The following is a 21,876-nucleotide window of genomic DNA, read 5'->3' on the forward strand; positions in this document are numbered from 1 at the left end:
GATAGAGTACAGCTGCAGTATGGCATCGGAATCTAATACTGATCTCCCAGGAAACGCTCAAAGCAAACCACGAACCATGTGAAGATTGACAATTTTTGAACATGAGTCGGCATTCTGCCTTATATATTAAATCCCGACGCAATTTCTGCGTTTCATTGTCAATGTGAAGGTCCAAGGGATAGAGTAAAGTTGCAGTAGTGCAACGGAATCTAATACTGATCCCCCAGGAAAGGCTCAAAGCAAACCACAAACTATGATAAGATTTACTCTTTTTGTACTTAAATCGGTATTGTGGCTTTTGGATTAAATCCCGACGCGATTTCTGTTTTTCATGGCATTGTGAAGGTCCAAGGTATAGGGTAAAGCTACAGCAGTGCATCGGAAAATAATACTGATCTCCCAGGAAACGCTCAAAGCAAACCACAAACAATGAGACGATTTACTCTTCTTGTACTTAAGTCGGCATTGTGCCTTTTGTAATCAATCCCGATGCAATATCTGTGTTTCTTCGTCAATGTGAAGGTCAAGGGGATAGAGTAAAGCTGCAGTAGTGCATTGGAGTCTAATACTGATCTCCCACGAAACGCTCAAATCAAACCACAAACAATGAGAAGATTTACTCTTCTTGTACTTAAGTCGGCATTGTGCCTTTTGTATTAAATCCCGACGCAATTTCTCTGCTTCATCGTCAATGTGAAGGTGCAGGGGATAGGGTAAAGCTGCAGTAGTGCATAGGAATCCATTACTGATCTCCCAGGAAACGCTCAATGCAAACCACAAACCATGAGAATATTTACTCTACTTGTACTTAAGTCGGCATTGTGTCTTTTGTATTAAATTCCGCCGCAATTTCTGTGTTTCATCGTCAATGTGGAGGTCCAAGGGATAGAGTAAAGCTGCAGTAGTGCATCGGAATCTAATACTGATCTCCCAGGAAACGCTCAAAGCAAATCACAAAAAAAAAAAAAAAAACAATATTTACTCTTCTTGTACTTAAGTCGACATTGTGCATTTTGTATTAATTCCCGACGCAATTTCTTTGTTTCATCGTCAATGAGAAGGTCCAAGGGATAGAGTAAAGCTGCAGTAGTGCATCGGAATCTAATACTGATCTCCCAGGAAACGCTCACAGCAAATCACAAAAAAAAAAAAAAACAATATTTACTCTTCTTGTACTTAAGTCGACATTGTGCATTTTGTATTAAATCCCGACGCAATTTCTTTGTTTCATCGTCAATGAGAAGGTCCAAGGGATAGAGTAAAGCTGGAGTAGTGCATCGGAAACTAATACTGATCCCCCAGGAAAGGCTCAATGCAAACCACAAACTATGATAAGATTTACTCTTTTTGTACTTGAGTCGGCATTGTGCCCTTTGTATTAAATCCCCAACGCAATTTCTGTGTTTCATCGTCAATGTGAAGGTCCAAGGGATAGAGTAATGCTGCAGTGCAGCGGAATCTAATACTGATCTCCCAGGAAACGCACAAAGCATACCACAAATATTGAGAAGTTTTACTCTTCTTGTACTCAAGTTTTCATTCTGCCTTTGTGTTAAATCCCGCCGCAATTTCTCTGTTTCATCGTCAGTGTGGAGGTCCGGGGGATAGGGTAAAGCTGCAGTAGTGCATCTGAATCCAATACTGATCTATCAGGAAATGCTCAAAGCAAACCACAAACAATAAGATGATTTACTCTTCTTGTACTGAAGTCGGCATTGTGCCTTTTGTAATTAATACCGACGCAATATCTGTGTTTCATCGTCAATTTGAAGGTCCAAATGATAGAGTAAGGCTGCAGTAGTGTATCGCAATCTAATACTGATCTAACAGGAAACGCTCAAAGCAAACCTCAAACAATGACAAGATTTATTCTTCTTGTACATGAGTCGGCATTGTGCCTTTTGTTTTGAATTCCGACGCAATTTCTGTGTTTCATCGTCAATCTGAAGATCCAAGGGATAGAGTAAACCTGCAGTGATGCATCGGAATCTTATACTGATCTCACAGAAAACGCTCAAAGCAAATCACAAACAATGAGATGATTTTCTCTTCTTGTACATAAGTCGGCATTGTGCCTTTTATATTAAATCCCGACGCAATTTCTGTGTTTCACCGTCAATGTGAAGGTCCAAGGGATAGAGTAAAGCTGCAGTAGTGCATCGCAATCTAATACTGATCTCCCAGGAAGCGCTCAAAGCAAACCACAAACAATGACAAGATTTATTCTCTTTTTGTACTAAAGTCGGCTTTGTGCCTTTTGTAATAAAACCGACGAAATATCTGTGTTTCATCGTCAATGTGAAGGTCCAAGGGATAGAGTAAAGCTGCAGTAGTGCATCGGAATATAATACTGATCTCCCAGGAAACGCTCAAAGCAAACCACAAACAAAAAGGTTATTTACCTTTCTAGTACTTAAGTCGACATTGTGCCTTTTGTATTAAACCCCGTCGCAATTTCTGTGTTTCGTCGACACTGTGAAGGTCCAAGGGTTAGAGTAAAGGTGCAATAGTGCATCGGAATCTAATACTGATCCCAGAGGAAACGATCAAAGCAAACCACAAACAATGAGACGACTTACTCTTCTTGTACTTAAGTTGGCATTGTGCTTTTGTAATTAATCCCGACGCAATATCTGTGTTTCATCGTCAATGTGAAGGTCCAAATGATAGAGTAAACCTGCAGTAGTGTATCGGAATCTAATACTGATCTCCCAGAAAACGCTCAAAGCAAACCACAAACAATGAGAAGATATACTCTTCTAGTACTTAAGTCGGTATTGTGCTTCTTGTATTAAATCCAGCGGCAATGTCTGTGTTTCATCGGCAATGCGAAGGTCCAAGGGATAGAGTAAGGCTGCAGTATTGCATCGGAGTGTAATACTGATCTTACAGGAAACGCTCAAAGCAAAACTCAAACAATGAGAAGATGTACTCTTCTTGTACTTGAGTCTGCATTGTGCCTTTTGTTTTGAATCCCGACGCAATTTCTGTGTTTCATCGTCAATCTGAGATTCATGGGATAGAGTAAAGCTGCAGTGGTGCATCGGAATCTAATACTGATCTCCCAGGATACGCTCAAAGCAAACCACAAACAATGAGAAGATTTACTCTTTTTGAACTTAAGTCGGCTTTGTGCCTTTTGTATTAAAGCCGACGAAATATTTGTGCTTCATCGTCAATGTGAAGGTCCAAGGGATAGAGCAAAACTGCAGTCGTGCATCGGAATATAATACTGATCTCCCAGGAAACGCTCAAAGTACACCATGAACAATGAGAAGATTTACTATTCTTGTACTTAAGTCGGTATTGTGCCTTTTGTATTAAATCCCGACGCAATTTCTGTGTTTCATCGTCAATGTGAAGGTCCAAGAGATAGAGTAAAGCTGCAGTAGTGCATCGGAGTCTAATACTGATCTACCAGGAAACGCTCAAAACAAACCTCAAACAATGAGAAGATTTACTCTTCTTTTACTTCAGTCGGAATTGTGCCTCTTGTTTTGAATCCCGACGCAATTTCTGTGTTTCATCGTCAAACTGAAGATCCAAGGGGCAGAGAAATGCTGCAGTAGTGCATCGGAATCTAACACTGATTTCACAGGAGACGCTCAAAGCAAACAGCAAACAATGAGCAGATTTACTCTCCTTGTACTTGTGTCTGCATTGTGCCTTATGTATTAAATCCAGACGCAATTTCTGTGCTTATTCGTCAATGTGAAGGTCCAAGGGATAGAGTATTGCTGCAATGGTGCTCCGAATCTAATGCTAATCTCCCAGGAAATGCTAAAAGCAAACCACAAACAATGAGAAGAGTTAATCTTCTTGTACTTATGTCGGCATAGTGCCTTATGTATTAAATCCCGACGCAATTTCTGTGTTTCATCGTCAATCTGAAGGTCCAAGGGATAGAGTAAAGCTGCAGTAGTGCATCGGAGTCTAATACTGATCTCCCAGGAAACGCTCAAAGGAAACAACAAACAATGAGAAGATTTACTCTTCTTGTACTTAAGTCGGAATTCTGCCTTTTGTATTACATCCCGACGCAATTTCTGTGTTTCATCGTCAATGTGAAGGTACAAGGGATGGAGTACAGCTACAGTAGTGAATCGGAATCTATTACTGATCTCGCAGGAAACGCTCAAAACAAGCCACAAACAATGGGAAGACTTACTCTTCTTGTACTTAAGTCGGCATTGTGCCTTTTGTATTAAAACCGACGAAATATCTGCGCTTCGTCGTCAATGTGAAAGTCCAAGGGCTAGAGCGAAGCTGCAGTAGTGCATCGGAATATAATACTGATTTCCCAGGAAACGCTCAAATCAAATCACAAACAAAAAGGATATTTACCTTTATTGTACTTAAGTAGACATTGTGCCATTTGTTTTAAATCCCGACGCAATATCTGTGTTTCATCAACAATGTGAAGGTCCAAATGATAGAGTAAAGCTGCAGTAGTGTATCGGAATCTAATACTGATCTCCCAGGAAACGCTCAAAGCAAACTACAAACAATGTGAAGATATACTCTTCTTGTACTTAAGTCGGTATTGTGCCTATTGTATTAAAACCCGAGGCAATTTCTGTGTATCATCGTCAATGTGTAGTTCCAAGGGATAGAGTAAAGCTGCAGTAGTTCATCGGAATCTAATACTGATCTCCCAGGAAAAGCTCAAAGCAAACAACAAAAAAATCAGAAGATATACTCTTCTTGTACTTAAGTCGGTATTGTGCCTTTAGTATTAAATCCCGACGCAATTTCTGTGCTTCATCGTCAATGTGAAGGTCCAAGAGATAGAGTATTGCTGCAATGGTGCTCCGAATCTAATGCTAATCTCCCAGGAAATGCTAAAAGCAAACCACAAACAATGAGAAGAGTTAATCTTCTCGTACTTAAGTCGGCATAGTGCCTTATGTATTAAATCCCGACGCAATTTCTGTGTTTCATCGTCAATCTGAAGGTCCAAGAGATAGAGTAAAGCTGCAGTAGTGCATCGGAGTCTAATACTGATCTACCAGGAAACGCTCAAAACAAACCTCAAACAATGAGAAGATTTACTCTTCTTTTACTTGTGTCGTCATTGTGCCTTTTGTTTTGAATCCCGACGAAATTTCTGTGTTTCATCGTCAATCTGAAGATCCAAGAAATAGAGTAAAGCTGCTGTAGTGCATCGGACTCTAATACTGATCTCCTAGGAAACGCTCCTAGCAAACCACAAACTATGAGAAAATCACTCTTCTGGTACTTAAATCGGCATTGTGCCTTATGTATTGAATGCCGACGCAATTTCTGTGTTTCATCGTCAATGTGAAGGTCCAAGGGATGGAGTAAAGCTCCAGTAGTGCATCGGAATCTATTACTGACCTCGCAGGAAACGCTCAAAGCAAGCCGCAAACAATGAGAAGATTTACTCTTCTTGTACTTAAGTAGACATTGTGCCTTTTGTATTAAATCCCGACGCAATTTCTGTGTTTCATCGTCACTGTGAATGTCCAAGGAATAGAGTAAAGGCGCAATAGTGCATCGGAATCTAATACTGATCCCAGAGGAAACGCTCAAAGCAAACCACAAACAATGAGACGATTTACTCTTCTTGTAATTAAGTTGCCATTGTGGCTTTTATGTTAAATGCTGACGCAATATCTGTGTTTCATCGTCAATGTGAAAGTCCAAATGATAGAGTAAAGCTGCAGTAGTGTATCGGAATCTAATACTGATCTCCCAGGAAACGCTCATTGCAAACCTCAAACAATGAGAAGATTTACTCTTCTTTTACTTCAGTCGGAATTGTGCCTCTTGTTTTGAATCCCGACGCAATTTCTGTGTTTCATCGTCAAACTGAAGATCCATGGGACAGAGAAAAGCTGCAGTAGTGCATCGGAATCTAACACTGATTTCACAGGAGACGCTCAAAGCAAACTGCAAACAATGAGCAGATTTACTCTCCTTCTACTTGTGTCTGCATTGTGCCTTATGTATTAAATCCCGACGCAATTTCTGTGCTTCATCGTCAATGTGAAGGTCCAAGAGATAGAGTATTGCTGCAATGGTGCTCCGAATCTAATGCTAATCTCCCAGGAAATGCTAAAAGCAAACCACAAACAATGAGAAGAGTTAATCTTCTTGTACTTAAGTCGGCATAGTGCCTTATGTATTAAATCCCGACGCAATTTCTGTGTTTCATCGTCAATCTGAAAGTCCAAGGGATAGAGTAAAGCTGCAGTAGTGCATCGGAGTCTAATACTGATCTCCCAGGAAACGCTCATAGCAAACAACACACAATGAGAAGATTTACTCTTCTAGTACTTAAGTCGGAATTCTGCCTTTTGTATTAAATCCCCACGCAATTTCTGTGTTTCGTCGTCAATGTGAAGGTACAAGGGATGGAGTAAAGCTACAGTAGTGCATCGGAATCTATTACTGATCTCGCAGGAAACGCTCAAAGCAAGTCACAAACAATGGGAAGATTTACTCATCTTGTACTTAAGTCGGCATTGTGCCTTTTGTATTGAAACCGACGAAATATCTGTGCTTCAACATCAATGTGAACGTCCAAGGGATAGAGTAAAGCTGTAGTAGTGCATCGGAATCTAATACTGATCTCCCAGGAAACGCTCAATGCAAACCACAAACAATGAGAAGATATACTCTTCTTGTACTTAAGTCGGTATTGTGCCATTTGTATTAAATCGCGAGGCAATTTCTGTGTATCATCGTCAATGTGAAGTTCCAAGGGATAGAGTAAAGCTGCAGTATTGCATTGGAGTCTAATACTGATCTACCAGGAAACGCTCAAAACAAACCTCAAAAAATGAGAAGATTTACTTTTCTTTTACATGAGTCGTCATTGTGCCTTTTGTTTCGAATCCCGACGCAATTTCTGTGTTTCATCGTCAATCTGAAGATCCAACGGATAGAGTAAACCTGCAGTAGGTCATCGGAATCTAATACTGAACTCCCAGGAAACGCTCCTAGCAAACCACAAACTGTGAGAAAATTAACTCTTCTGGTACTTAAGTCGACTTTGTGCCTTATGTATTAAATCCCGACGCAATATCTGTGCTTCATCGTCAATGTGAAGGTCCAAGGGACAGAGTAATGCTGCAACGGTGCTTCCCAATCTAGTACTGATCTCCCAGGAAATGCTAAAAGCAAACCACAAACAATGAGAAGAGTTAATCTTCTTGTACTTAAGTCGGCATTCTGCCTTTTGTATTAAATCCCGACGCAATTTCTGTGTTTCATCGTCAATATGAAGGTACAAGGGATGGAGTAAAGCTACAGTAGTGCATCGGAATCTAATACTGATCTCTCTGGAAATGCTCAAAGCAAGACACAAACAATGAGAAGATTTACTCTTCTTGTACGTAAGTCGGCATTGTGCCTTTTGCATTATATCCCGATGCAATTTCTGTGTTTCGTCGTCAATGTAAAGGTCCAGGGGATAGAGTGAAGCTGCAGTGGAGCATCGGAATCTAATACTGATTTCCCAGGAAATGTTCATAGCAAACCACAAACAATGAAAAGATTTACTCTTCTTGTACTTAAGTCGGCATTGTTCCTTCTGTATTAATTAGCAACGCAATTTCTTTGTTTCATCCTCACTGTGAAGGTCCAAGGAATAGAGTAAAGGCGGAATAGTGCATCGGAATCTAATACTGATCCCAGAGGAAACGCTCAAAGCAAACCACAAACAATGAGACGATTTACTCTTCTTGTAATTAAGTTGCCGTTGTGCCTTTTATGTTAAAAGCCGACGCAATATCTGTGTTTCATCGTCAATGTGAACGTCCAAACGATAGAGTAAAGCTGGAGTAGTGTTTCGGAATCTAATACTGATCTCCCAGGAAACGCTCAATGCAAACCACAAACAATGAGAACATATACTCTTCTTGTACTTAAGTCGGTATTTTGGCTTTTGTATTAAATCGCGAGGCAATTTCTGTGGATCATCGTCAATGTGAAGTTCCATGGGATAGAGTAAAGCTGCAGTAGTTCATCGGAATCTAATACTGATCTCCCAGGAAACGCTCAAAGCAAATCACAAACCATGAGAAGATATACTCTTCTTGTACTGAAGTCGGTATTGAGCCTTTTGTATTAAATCCCGACGCAATTTCTGTGTTTCATCGTCAATGTGAAGGTCCAAGGGATAGAGTGAAGCTGCAGTATTGCATCGGAGTCTAATACTTAACTACCAGGAATTGCTCAAAACAATCCTCAAACAATTGAAGATTTACTCTTCTTTTGCTTGAGTCGGCATTGAGCCCTTTGTTTTGAATCCCGACGCAATTTCTGTGTTTCATCGTCAATTTGAAGACCCAAGAAATAGAGTAAAGCTGCAGTAGTGCATCGGAATCTAATACTGATCTCCCAGGAAACGCTCCAAGCAAACCACAAACAATGAGAAGATCAACTCTTCTGGTTCCTAAGTCGGCATTGTGCCTTATGTAATAAATCCCGACGCAATTTCTGTGCTTCATCGTCAATGTGAAGGTCCAAAGGATAGAGAAATGATGCAATGGTGCTTCGAAATCTAATACTGATCTCCCAGGAAATGCTGAAACAAATCACTAACGTTGAAGAGAGTTACTCTACTTGTACTTAAGTCGGCATTGTGCCTTTTGCATTAAATCCCGACGCAATCTCTGTGTTTCATCGTCAATCTGACGGTCCAAGGGATAGAGTAAAGCTGCAGTTGTGCATCGCAATCTAATACTGATCTCCCAGGAAACGCTCAAAGCAAACCACAAACAATGATAAGATTTACTCTTTCTGTACTTAAGTCGGCATTGTGCCTTTTGTATTAAAACCGACGAAATATCTGTGCTTCATTGTCAATGTGAACGTCCAAGGGATAGAGTAAAGCTGCAGTAGTGCATCGGAATATACTACTGATCTCCCAGGAAACGCTCAAACTACACGACGAACAATGAGAAGATTTACTATTCTTGTACTTAAGTCGGCATTGTGCCTTTTATGTTAAATCCCGACACAATTTCTGTGTTTCGTCGTCAATGTGAACGTCCGAGGGATAGAGTAAAGTTGCAGTAGTGCATCGGAATCTAATACTGATATCCCAAGAAACGCTCAAAGCAAACCACAAACAAAAAGAATATTTATTTTTCTTGTACTTAAGTCGACATTGTGCCTTTTGTATTACATCCCGACGCTATTTCTGTGTTTCATTGTCACTGTGAAGGTCCGAGGGATAGAGTAAAGCCGCAATAGTTCATCGGAATCTAATACTGATCTCCCAGGACACGCTCAAAGCAAACCACAAACAATGAGAAGATATACTCTTCTTGTACTTAAGTCGGTATTGTGCCTTTTCTATTAAATCCCGACGCAATTTCTGTGTTTCATCGTCAAACTGAAGATCCAAGGGATACATTGATGCTGCTGTAGTGTATCGGAATGTAATACTGATGTCCCAGGAAACGCTCCTAGCAAATCAGAAACAATGAGAAGATTAACTCTTCTGGTACTTAAGTCGGCATTGTGCCTTATGTATTATATCCCGACGGAATTTTTGTGCTTCATCGTCAATGTGAAGATCCAAGGGATTGACTAATGCTGCAGTGGTGCATCGGAATCTATTACTGATCTCCCAGGAAATGCTAAAAGCAAACCACAAACAATGAGAAGAGTTACTCTACTTGTACTTAAGTCGGCATTGTGCTTTTGGATAATATCCCGGCGAAATTTCTGTGTTTGTTCGTCAATGTGAATGTCCAAGGAATAGAGTAAAGCTGCAGTAGTGCATCGGACTCTTATACTGATATCCAAGGAAACGCTCAAAGCAAACCACATACAATGAGAAGATTTACTCTTCTTGTACTTTAGTCGGCATTGTGCCTTTGGTATTAAATGCCGACGCAATTTCTGTGTTTCATCGTCAATGTCTAGGTCCAAGGGATAGAGTAAAGCTGCGGTAGTGCGTCGGAATCTAATACTTTTCTCCCAGGAATCGCTCAAAGCAAACCACAAACAATGAGTAGATTTACTCTTCTTGTACCTATGTAGGCATTGTGCCTTATGTATTAAATCCCGACGCAATTTCTGTGTTTCATCATCAATGTGAAGATCCAAGGGATAGAGTAATCCTGCAGTGGTGCTTCGGAATCTAATACTGATCTCCCAAGAAATGCTAAAAGCAATCCACAAACAATGAGAAGAGTTACTCTTCTTGTACTTAAGTCGGTGTTGTGCCTTTCGTATTAAATCCCGACGCATTTTCTGTGTTTCATCGCCAATCAGAAGGTCCAAGGCATAGAGTAAAGCAGCAGTAGTTCATTGGAATATAATACTGATCTGCCTGGAAACGCTCAAAGCAAACCACAAAAAATGAGAAGATTTACTCTTCTTGTACTTAAGTCGGCATTCTGCCTTTTGTATTAAATCCAGACGCAATTTCTGTGATCCATCGTCAATCTGAAGGTCCAAGGGATAGAGTAAAGCTGTAGTAGTATATCGGACTCCAATACTGATCTCCCAGGAAACGCTCAAAGCAAACCACAAACAATGAGAAGATTTACTCTTCTTGTACTTAAGACGGCATTGTACCTTTTTTATTAAATCCCGACGCAATTTCTGTGTTTCATCGTCAAGGTGATGGTCCAAGGGATAGAGTAAAGCTGCAGTAGTGCATCGGAATGTAATACTGATCACCCCGGAAGCGCTCAAAGCAAACCACAAACAATGAGAACATTTACTGTTCTTGTGCTTAAGTCGGCATTGTGCCTTTTGTATTAAATACCGACGCAATTACTGTGTTTCATCGTCAATGTGATGGTCCAAGGGATTGAGTAAAGCTGCAGTAGTGCATACGAATCTAATACTGATCTCCCAGGAAACGCTCAAAGCAAACCTCAAACAATGAGAATATTTAGTCTTCTTGTACTTAAGTCGGCATTGTGCCTTTTGTATTATATCCTGACACAATTTCTGTATTTCATCGTTAACGGCAAAGTCCAAGAGATACCGTAAACCTGAAGTGGTGCATCGAAAACTAATACTGGTCTCCCATGAAACGCTGAAAGCAAACCACAAACATTAAGAAGATTTACTCTTCATGTTCATAAGTCGTCATTGTGCCTTTTGTATTAAATCCTGAGGCAATTTCTGCGTTTCATCGTCAATGTGGCGGTCAAAGGTATAGCGTAAAGGTGCAGTAGTGCATCTGAAACCAACACTGATCTCCCATGAATCGCTGACAGCACACCACAAACAATGAGAAGTTATACTCTTCGTGTACTTAAGGCGGCATTGTGCCTTTTGTATTAAATCCCGACGCAATTTCTGTGTTTCATCATCAATAAGAAGTTCCAAGGGGTAAAGTAAAGCTGTATTAGTGCATCGGAATCTAATACAGATCTCCCGGGAAACGTTCAAAGCAAACCACAAACAATGAGATGATTTACTGTTGTTGTGCTTAAGTCGCCATTGTGCTTTTGTATTAAATCGCGGCGCAATTTTTGTGTTTCATCGTCAATGTGAAGGTCCAAGGGACAGATCAAAGCTGCAGTAGAGCATCGGAATGTAATACTGATCTCCCAGGAAACGCTTAAAACAAACCACAAACATTGAGAAGATTTACTCTTTTTGTACTTAAGACGGCATTGTGCCGTTTGTATAAAATCCCGACGCAATTTCTGTGTTTCATCGTCAATATGAAGGTCCAAGGGATAGAGTAATGCTGCAGTAGTGCATCGCAATCTAATACTGATCTCCCAGGAAACGCTCAAAGCAAACCACAAACAATCAGAAAATATACTCTTCTTGTGCTTAAGTCGGTATTGCGCCTTTTGTATTAAATCCAGACGCAATTTCCGGATTTCAATGTGAAAGTCCAAGAGATAGAGTAAAGCTGTAGCATTGCTTCGGAGTCTAATACTGATCTACCAGGAAAAGCTCAAAACAAACCTCAAAAAATGAGAAGATTCACTCTTCTTTTACTTCAGTCGGCATTGTGCCTTTTGTTTTGTATCCCGACGCAATTTCTGTGTTACATCGTCAATCTGAAGATGCAAAGGATTGAGTAAATCTGCAGTAGTGCATCGGAATCTATTACTGATCTCCCAGGAAACGCTCAAAGCAAACCACAAACAATGAGAAGATTTACTCTTTTTGTACTTAGTTCGGCATTCTGCCTTTTGTATTAAATCCCGACGCAATTTCTGTGTTTCATCGTCAATGTGAAGGTACAAGGGATGGAGTAAAGCTACAGTAGTGCACCGGAATCTACTACTGATCGCGCAGGAAACGCGCAAACAAGCTACAAACAATGAGAAGATTTATTCTTCTTGTACTTAAGTCGGGATTTTGCCATTTGCGTTATATCCCGACGCAATTTCTGTGTTTCATCGTCAATGTGAATGTCCAGGGGATAGAGTAATGCTGCAGTGGTGCATCGGAATCTAATACTGATCTCCCAGGGAATGCTCAAAGCAAACCACAAACAATGAGAAGATTTACTCTTCTTGTACATAAGTCGGCATTGTGCCTTTTGCGTTATATGCCGACGCAATTTCTGTGTTTATCGTCAATGTGAAGGTCCAGGGGATGGAGTAATACTGAAGTGGTGCATCGGAATCTAATACTGATCTCCCAGGGAATGCTCAAAGCAAACCACAAACAATGAGAAGATTTACTCTTCTTGTACTTAAGTCGGCATTTTTCCTTCTGTATTAATTCCCGACGCAATATCTGTGTTTCATCGTCAATGTGAAGGTCCAAGGGGTAGAATAAAGCTGTAGTAGTGCATCATAATCTGTTACTGATCTCCCAGGAAACGCTCAAAGCAAACTCCAAACAATGAGAATATTTACTCTACTTATACTTAAGTCGGCTATGTGTCTTTTGTAATAAATTCCGACGCAATTTCTGTGTTTCATCGTCAATGTGAAATTCCAAGGGAAAGAGTAATGCTGCAGTAGTGCATCGGCATCTAATAATGATCTCCCAGGAAACGCTCAAAGCAAACCACAAACAATGAGAAGATATACTCATCTAATACATAAGTCAGCATTTTGGCTATTGTTTTAAATCCCGACGCAATTTCTGTGTTTCATCGGCAATGTGAAAGTCCGAGGGATAGAGTGAAGCTGCAGTCTTGCATCGGAGTCTAATACTGATCTAAGAGGAAGAGCTCAAAGCAAACCTCAAACTATGGGAAGTTTTACTCTTTTTGTACTTGAGTCGGCATTGTGCCTTTTGTTTTGAATCACGACGCAATTCCTGTGTTTCATCGTCAATCTGAAGATCCAAGGGATAGAGTAAAGCTGCAGTGGTGCATCGGAATCTAATATTGATCTCCCAGAAAACGCTCAAAGCAAACCACAAACAATGAGAAGATTTTCTCTTCTTGTACTTAAGTTTGCTTTGTGCTTTTGTAATTAATCCCGACGCAATATCTGTGTTTCATCGTCAATGTCAAGGTCCAAGTGAAAAAATAAAGCTGCAGTAGTGTATCGGAATCCAATGTTGATCTCCCAGGTAACGCACAAAGCAAACCACAAACAATGAGAAGATTTACTCTTCTTGTTCTTAAGTCGGTATTGTACCTTTTGTATTAAAACCCGACGCAATATCTGTGTTTCATCGTCAATGTGAAGGTCCAAGGGATAGAGTAAAGCTGCAGTATTGCATCGGAGTCTAATACTGATCTACCAGGAAACTCCCAACCAAACCACAAACAATGAGAAGATTTACTCTTCCTTTACTTGAGTCGGCATTGTGCCTTTTGTACTAAATCCCGAGGCAATTTCTCTGTATCAACGCCATTGTGAAGTTCCAAGCGATAGAGTAAAGCTGCAGTAGTTCATCGGAATCTAATACTGATCTCCCAGGAAACGCTCAAAGCAAACCACAAACAATGAGAAAATATACTCTTCTTGTGCTTAAGTCGGTATTGTGCCTTTTGTATTAAATCCAGACGCAATTTCTGGGTTTCAATGTGAAAGTCCAAGAGATAGAGTAAAGCTGTAGTATTGCTTCGGAGTCTAATACTGATCTACCAGAAACGCTCAACACAAACCTCAAAAAATGAGAAGATTCACTCTTCTTTTACTTTAGTCGGCATTGTGCCTTTTGTTTTGTATCCCGACGCAATTTCTGTGTTTCATAGTCAATCTGAAGATCCAAGGGATAGAGTAAAGCTGCAGTAGTGCATCGGAATCTAATACTGATCTTCCAGGAAACGCTCAAAGCAAACCACAAACAATGATAAGATTTACTCTTATTGTACTTAGTTCGGCATTCTGCCTTTTGTATTAAATCCCGACGCAATTTCTGTGTTTTATCGTCAATGTGAAGGTACAAGGGATGGAGTAAAGCTACAGTAGTGCACCGGAATCTACTACTGATCGCGCAGGAAACGCGCAAACAAGCCACAAACAATGAGAAGATTTACTCTTCTTGTACTTAAGTCGGCATTGTGCCTTTTGCGTTACATCCCGACGCAATTTCTGTGTTTTACGTCAATGTGAAGGTCCAGGGGGTGGAGTAATGCTGCAGTGGTGCATCGGAATCTAATACTGATCTCCCAGGGAATCCTCAAAGCAAACCACAAACAATGAGAAGATTTACTCTTCCTTTACCTAAGTCGGCATTGTTCCTTCTGTATTAATTCCCGACACAATTTCTGTGTTTCATCGTCAATGTGAAGGTCAAAGGGATAGAGTAACGCTGCTGTAGTGCATCGAAATCTAATACTGATCTACCAGGAAACGCTTAAAACAAACCAAAAACAATGAGAAGATTTACTCTTTTTGTACTTAAGTAGGCATTGTGCCTTTTGCAATAAATCCCGACGTAATTTCGTCCTTCCATCGTCAATGTGAAGGTCCAAGGGATAGGCTAAAGCTGTAGTAGTGCATCGGAATCTATTACTGATCTACCAGGAAACGCTCAAAGCAAACTGCAAACAATGAGAATATCTACTCTACTTGTACTTAAGTCGGCATTGAGTCTTTTGTATTAAATTCCGACGCAATATCTGTGTTTCATCGTCAATGTGAAATTCCAAGGGATAGAGTAATGCTGCAGTAGTGCATCGGAATCTAATACTGATCTCCCAGGAGTCGCTCAAAGCAAACCACAAACAATGAGAAGATATACTCATCTAATACAAAAGTCGGCATTTTGGCTTTTGTTTTAAATCCCGACGCAATTTCTGTGTTTCATCGGCAATGTGAAGATCCGAGGGATAGAGTAAAGCAGCAGTCTTGCATCGGAGTCTAATACTGATCTAACAGGAAACGCTCAAAACAAACCTCAAACACTGGGAACATTTACTCTTCTTTTCCTTGAGTCGGCATTGTGCCTTCTGTTTTGAATCCCGACGAAATTTCTGTGTTTCATCGTCAATCTGAAGGTCCAAGGGATAGAGTAAGGCTGCAGTAGTGCATCGAAATCTAATACTGATCTCCCGGGAAACACTCAAAGCAAACCTCAAACAATGAGAAGATTTACTGTTCTTGTACTTAAGTCGGTATTGTGTCTTTTGTATTAAATTCCGACGCAATATCTGTGTTTCATCGTCAATGTGAAATTCCAAGGGATAGAGTAATGCTGCAGTAGTGCATCGGAATCTAATACTGATCTCCCAGGAAACGCTCAAAGCAAACCACAAACAATGAGATTATTTACTCTACTTGTACTTAGGTCGGCATTGTGTCTTTTGTATTAAATTCCGACGCAATTTCTGTGCTTCATAGTCAATCTGAAGTTCCAAGGGATAGAGTAAAGCTGCAGTAGTGCATCGGAATCTAATACTCATCTCCCAGGAAACGCTCGAAGCAAACCACAAACAATGAGAAGATATACTCATCTAATACATAAGTCGGCATCTTGCCTTTTGTTTCAAATCCCGACGCTAATTCTGTGTTTCATTGGCAATGTAAAGGTCCAAGGGATAGAGTAAAACTGCTGTAGTGCATCGGAATCTAATACTGATCTCCCAGGAAACACTCAAAGCAAACCACAAAAGAAACAACATTTACTCTTCTTGTACTTAAGTCGACATTGTGTATTTTGTATTAAATCCAGACGCAATTTCTGTGTTTCATCGTCAATGTGGAGGTCCAAGCGATAGACATAGAGCTGCAGCAGTGCATCGGAATCTAATACTGATCCATCAGGAAACGCTCAAAGCAAACCACAAACAATGAGAAGATTGACTCTTATTGTACTTAAGTCGGCATTCTGCCTTTTGTATTAACTCCCGAGGCAATTTCTGAGATTCATCGTCAATGTGAAGGTCAAAGGGATAGAGAAAAGCTGCGGTATTGCATCGGAGTCTTAAACTGATCTAACAGGAAACGTTCAAAGTAAACAACAAACAATGAGAAGATATACTCTTCTTGTACTTGAGTTGGCATTGTGCCTTTTGCATTAAATCCCGATGCTATTTCTGTGTTTCATCGTAAATGTGAAGGTCCAAGGGCTATAGTAAAGCTTCAGTAGTGCATTGGAGAATAGTATTGATCTCCCATTAAACGCTCAATGTACACCACGAACAATGAGAAGATTTACTGTTCTTGTACTTAAGTCGGCGTTGTGCCTTTTATGTTAAATCCCGACGCAATTTCTGTGTTTCGTCGTCAATGTGAACGTCCGAGGCATAGAGTAAAGCTGCAGTAGTGCATCGGAATCTAGTACTGATCTCCCAGGAAACGCTCAAAGCAAACCACAAACCAAAAGAATATTTATTTTTCTTGACCTTAAGTCGACATTGTGCGTTTTGTATTAACCCCCGACGCTATTTCTGTGTATCATCGTCAGTGTGAAGTTCCAAGGGATAGAGTAAAGCTGCAGTAGTTCACCAGAATCTATTACTGATCTCCCAGGACACGCTCAAAGCAAACCACAAACAATGAGGACATATACTCTTCTTGTAATTAAGTCGGCATTGTGCCTTTTGTATTAAATCCCGACGCAATTTCTGTGTTTCATCGTTAATGTGAAGTTCGAAGGAATGGAGTAAAGTTGCAGTATTGCATCGGAGTCTAATACTGATCTACCAGGAATCGCTCAAAGCAAACCTCAAACAATGAGAAGATTTACTCTTCTTTTACTTGAGACGGCATTGTGCCTTTTGTTTTGATTCCCGACGCGATTTCTGTGTTACATCGTCAAACTGAAGATCCAAGGGATAGAGTAAAGCTGCAGTAGTGCATCGGAATCTAATACTGATCTCCCAGGAAACGCTCCTAGCAAATCACAAACAATGAGAAGACTAACTCTTCTAATACTTAAGTCGGCATTGTGCCTTATGTATTAAATCCCGACGCAATTTCTGTGCTTCATCGTCAATGTGAAGATCCAAGGGAAAGATTAATGCTGCAGTGGTGCTTCGGAATCTAATACTGATCCCCCAGGAAATGCTAAAAGCAAACCACAAACAATGAGAGGAGTTACTGTTCTTGTACTTAAGTCGGCATTCTGCCCTTCGTATTAAATCCCAAAGCTATTTCTGTGTTTGATCGGCAATCTGAAAGTCCAAGGGATAGACAAAAACTTCAGTAGTGCATCGGAATCTAATACTGATCTCCAAAGAAACGCTCAAAGCAAACCACAAACTATCAGAAGATTTACTCATCTTGTACTTAAGTCGGCATTGTGCCTTTTATATTAAATCCCGACGCAATTTCTGTGTTTCATCGTCAATGTGAAGGTCCAAGGCATAGAGTAAAGCTGCAGTTGTGAATCAGAAATCTAATACTGATCTCAAAGGAAACGCTCAAAGCAAACCACAAACAATGAGAAGATGTACTCTTCTTGTACATAAGTCGGCATTGTGCCTTTTGTATTAAATCCCGACGCAATTTCTGTGTTTCATCGTCAATGTGATGGTCCAAGGGATACAGTAAAGCTGCAGTAGAGCATCGGAATCTAATACTGATCTCCCAGGAGACGCTCATAGCAAATCTCATGCAATGAGATGATCTACTCTTCTTGTACTTCAATCGCCGTAGTGCCTATTGTATTACATCCCGACGCAATTTCTGTGTTTCATCGTCATTGTGAAGGTCCAAAGGATAGAGTAAACCTGCAGTAGTGCATCGGAATCTAATACTCATCTCCCAGGAAACGCTCAAAGCAAACCACAAACAATGAGAAGATTTCCTCTTCTGGTACTTAAGTCGGCATTGTGCCTTTTGTATTAAATCCCGACGCAATTTCTGTGATTCATCGTCAATGTGAGGCCCAAGGGATAGATTAAAGCTGCAGTAGTGCATCGGAATCTAATGCTCATCTCCCAGTAAACGCTCAAAGCAAACCAGAAACAATGAGTAGATTTACTCTTCTTGTACTTAAGTCGGCATTCTTCCTATTGTATTAAATCCCGTCGCAATTTCTGTGTTTCATCGTCAATGTGAAGGTCCAAGGGATAGAGTAAGGCTGTAGTAGTGCATTGGAATGTAATACTGATCTCCCAGGAAACGCTCGAAGCAGACCACAAACAATGAGAAGATATACTCATCTAATACATAAGTCGGAATTTTGCCTTTTATTTTCAATCCCGACGCAATTTCTGTGTTTCAACGGCAATATGATGGCAAAAGGGATAAATTAAAGCTGCAGTAGGGCATCGGAATCTAATGCTGATCTCCCAGTAAACGCTCAAAGCAAACCAGAAACAATGAGTAGATTTACTTTTCTTGTACTTAAGTCGGCATTGTGCCTATTGTATTAAATCCCGACGCAATTTCTGTGTTTCATCGTCAATGTGAAGTTATAAGGGATGGAGGAAAGCTACAGTAGTGCATCGGAATCTAATACTGATCTCGCAGGAAACGCTCAAAGCAAGCCACAAAGAATGAGAATATTTACTCTTCTTGTACTTAACTAGGCATTGTGCCTTTTGCATTAAATCCCGACGCAATTTCTGTGTTTCATCGTCAATGTGCAGGTCCAAGGGATAGAGTAAAGCTGCAGTAGTTCATCGGAATCTAATACTGATCTCCCTGGAAACGTTCAAAGCAAACCACAAACAATGAGGATTTTTACTCTTCTTGTACTTATGTCGGCATTCTGCCTTTTGTATTAAATCCCGAGTCCATTTCTGTGTATCATCGTCAATGTGAAGTTCCAAGGGATAGAGTAAAGCTGCAGTAGTTCATCGGAATCTAATACTGATCTCCCAGGACACGCTAAAAGTAAAACCACAAACAATGAGATGATATACTCTTCTTGTACTTAAGTCGGTATTGTGCCTTTTGTATTAAATCCCGACGCAATTTCGTCGTTTCATCGTCAATGTGAAGGTCCAAGGGATGAAGTTGCAGTATTGCAACGGAGTCTAATATTGATCTACCAGGAAACGTTCAAAGCAAACCTAAGACAATGACAAGATTTACTCTTCTTATACTTGAGTCAACATTGTGCCTTTTGTTTTGAATCCCGACGCAATTTCTGTGTTTCATCGTCAAACTGAAGATCCAAGGGATAGCGTAAAGCTGCAGTAGTGCATCTGAATCTAATACAGATCTCCCAGGAAACTATCCTGGCAAATCACAAACAATGAGAAGATTAACTCTTCTGCTACTTAAGTCGGCATTGTGCCTTATGTATTAAATCCCGACACAATTTCTGTGCTTCATCGTCAATGTGAAGAACCAAGGGATAGACTAATGCTGCAGTGGTGCTTCGGAATCAAATACTGATCCCCCAGTAAATGCTAAAAGCAAACCACAAACAATGAGAGGAGTTACTCTTCTTGTAGTTAAGATGGCATTGTGCCTTATGTATTAACTCCCGACGCAATTTCTGTGTTTCATCGTCAATCTGAAGGTCCAAGCGATAGAGTAAAGCTGCTGTAGTGCATCGGAATCTAATACAGATCTCCCAGGAAACGCTCAAAGCGAACCACAAACAATGAGAAGATTTACTCTTCTTGTACTTACGTCGGCATTCTGCATTTTGTATTAAATCCCAAAGCAATTTCTGAGTTTCATCGTCAATGTGAAGGTACAAGGGATGGAGTAAAGCTACAGTAGTGCATCGGAATCTAATACTGATCTCGCGGGAAACGCTCAAGGCAAGCCGCAAACAATGACAAGATTTACTCTTCTTGTACTTAAGTCGGCATTGTGCCTTTTGCATTATATCCCGACGCAATTTCTGTGTTTCATCGTCAATGTGAAGGTCGAGGGGAGAGAGTAAAGCTGCAGTGGTGCATCTGAATCTCATACTGATCTCCTAGGGAATGCTCAAGGAAAACCACAAACAATAAGAAGATTTACTCTTCCTATACTCAAGTCAGCATTGTTCCTTCTGTATTTATTCCCGACGCAATTTCTGTATTTCATTGGAAAACGTGAAGGTATAAGGGATACGGTTCACCTGATGTGGTGCATCGGAATCTAATGCGGGAAACGCTCAAAGCAAACCACAAACAATGAGGAGATTTCCTCTTCTGGTACTTAATTCGGCATTGTGCACTTTGTATTAAATCCCGACGCAATTTCTGTGATTCATCGTCAATGAGAAGGTCCAAGGGATAGAGTAAGGCTGTAGTAGTGCATTGGAATGTAATACTGATCTCCCAGGAAACGCTCGAAGCAAACCACAAACAATGAGAAGATATACTCATCTAATACATAAGTCGGCATTTTGCCTTTTATTTTCAATCCCGACGCAATTTCTGTGTTTCAACGGCAATATGATGGCAAAAGGGATAAATTAAAGCTGCAGTAGGGCATCGGAATCTAATGCTGATCTCCCAGTAAACGCTCAAAGCAAACCAGAAACAATGAGTAGATTTACTTTTCTTGTACTTAAGTCGGCATTGTGCCTATTGTATTAAATCCCGACGCAATTTCTGTGTTTCATCGTCAATGTGAAGTTATAAGGGATGGAGGAAAGCTACAGTAGTGCATCGGAATCTAATACTGATCTCGCAGGAAACGCTCAAAGCAAGCCACAAAGAATGAGAATATTTACTCCTCTTGTACTTAAGTAGGCATTGTGCCTTTTGCATTAAATCCCGACGCAATTTCTGTGTTTCATCGTCAATGTGTAGGTCCAAGGGATAGAGTAAAGCTGCAGTAGTTCATCGGAATCTAATACTGATCTCCCAGGAAACGCTCAAAGCAAACCACAAACAATGAGGAGATTTACTCTTCTTGTACTTATGTCGGCATTCTGCCTTTTGTATTAAATCCCGAGTCAATTTCTGTGTATCATCGTCAATGTGAAGTTCCAAGGGATAGAGTAAAGCTGCAGTGGTTCATCGGAATCTAATACTGATCTCCCAGGACACGCTAAAAGTAAAACCACAAACAATGAGATGATATACTCTTCTTGTACTTAAGTCGGTATTGTGCCTTTTGTATTAAATCCCGACGCAATTTCGTCGTTTCATCGTCAATGTGAGGGTCCAAGGGATAAAGTTGCAGTATTGCAACGGAGTCTAATATTGATCTACCAGGAAACGTTCAAAGCAAACCTAAAACAATGAGAAGATTTACTCTTCTTTTACTTGAGTCAACATTGTGCCTTTTGTTTTGAATCCCGACGCAATTTCTGTGTTTCATCGTCAAACTGAAGATCCAAGGGATAGCGTAAAGCTGCAGTAGTGCATCTGAATCTAATACAGATCTCCCAGGAAACTATCCTGGCAAATCACAAACAATGAGAAGATTAACTCTTCTGCTACTTAAGTCGGCATTGTGCCTTATGTATTAAATCCCGACACAATTTCTGTGCTTCATCGTCAATGTGAAGAACCAAGGGATAGACTAATGCTGCAGTGGTGCTTCGGAATCAAATACTGATCCCCCAGTAAATGCTAAAAGCAAACCACAAACAATGAGAGGAGTTACTCTTCTTGTAGTTAAGATGGCATTGTGCCTTATGTATTAACTCCCGACGCAA

This window comes from Schistocerca piceifrons, chromosome X, assembly GCF_021461385.2.
Source record: "Schistocerca piceifrons isolate TAMUIC-IGC-003096 chromosome X, iqSchPice1.1, whole genome shotgun sequence".
Taxonomy (NCBI): domain Eukaryota; kingdom Metazoa; phylum Arthropoda; class Insecta; order Orthoptera; family Acrididae; genus Schistocerca; species Schistocerca piceifrons.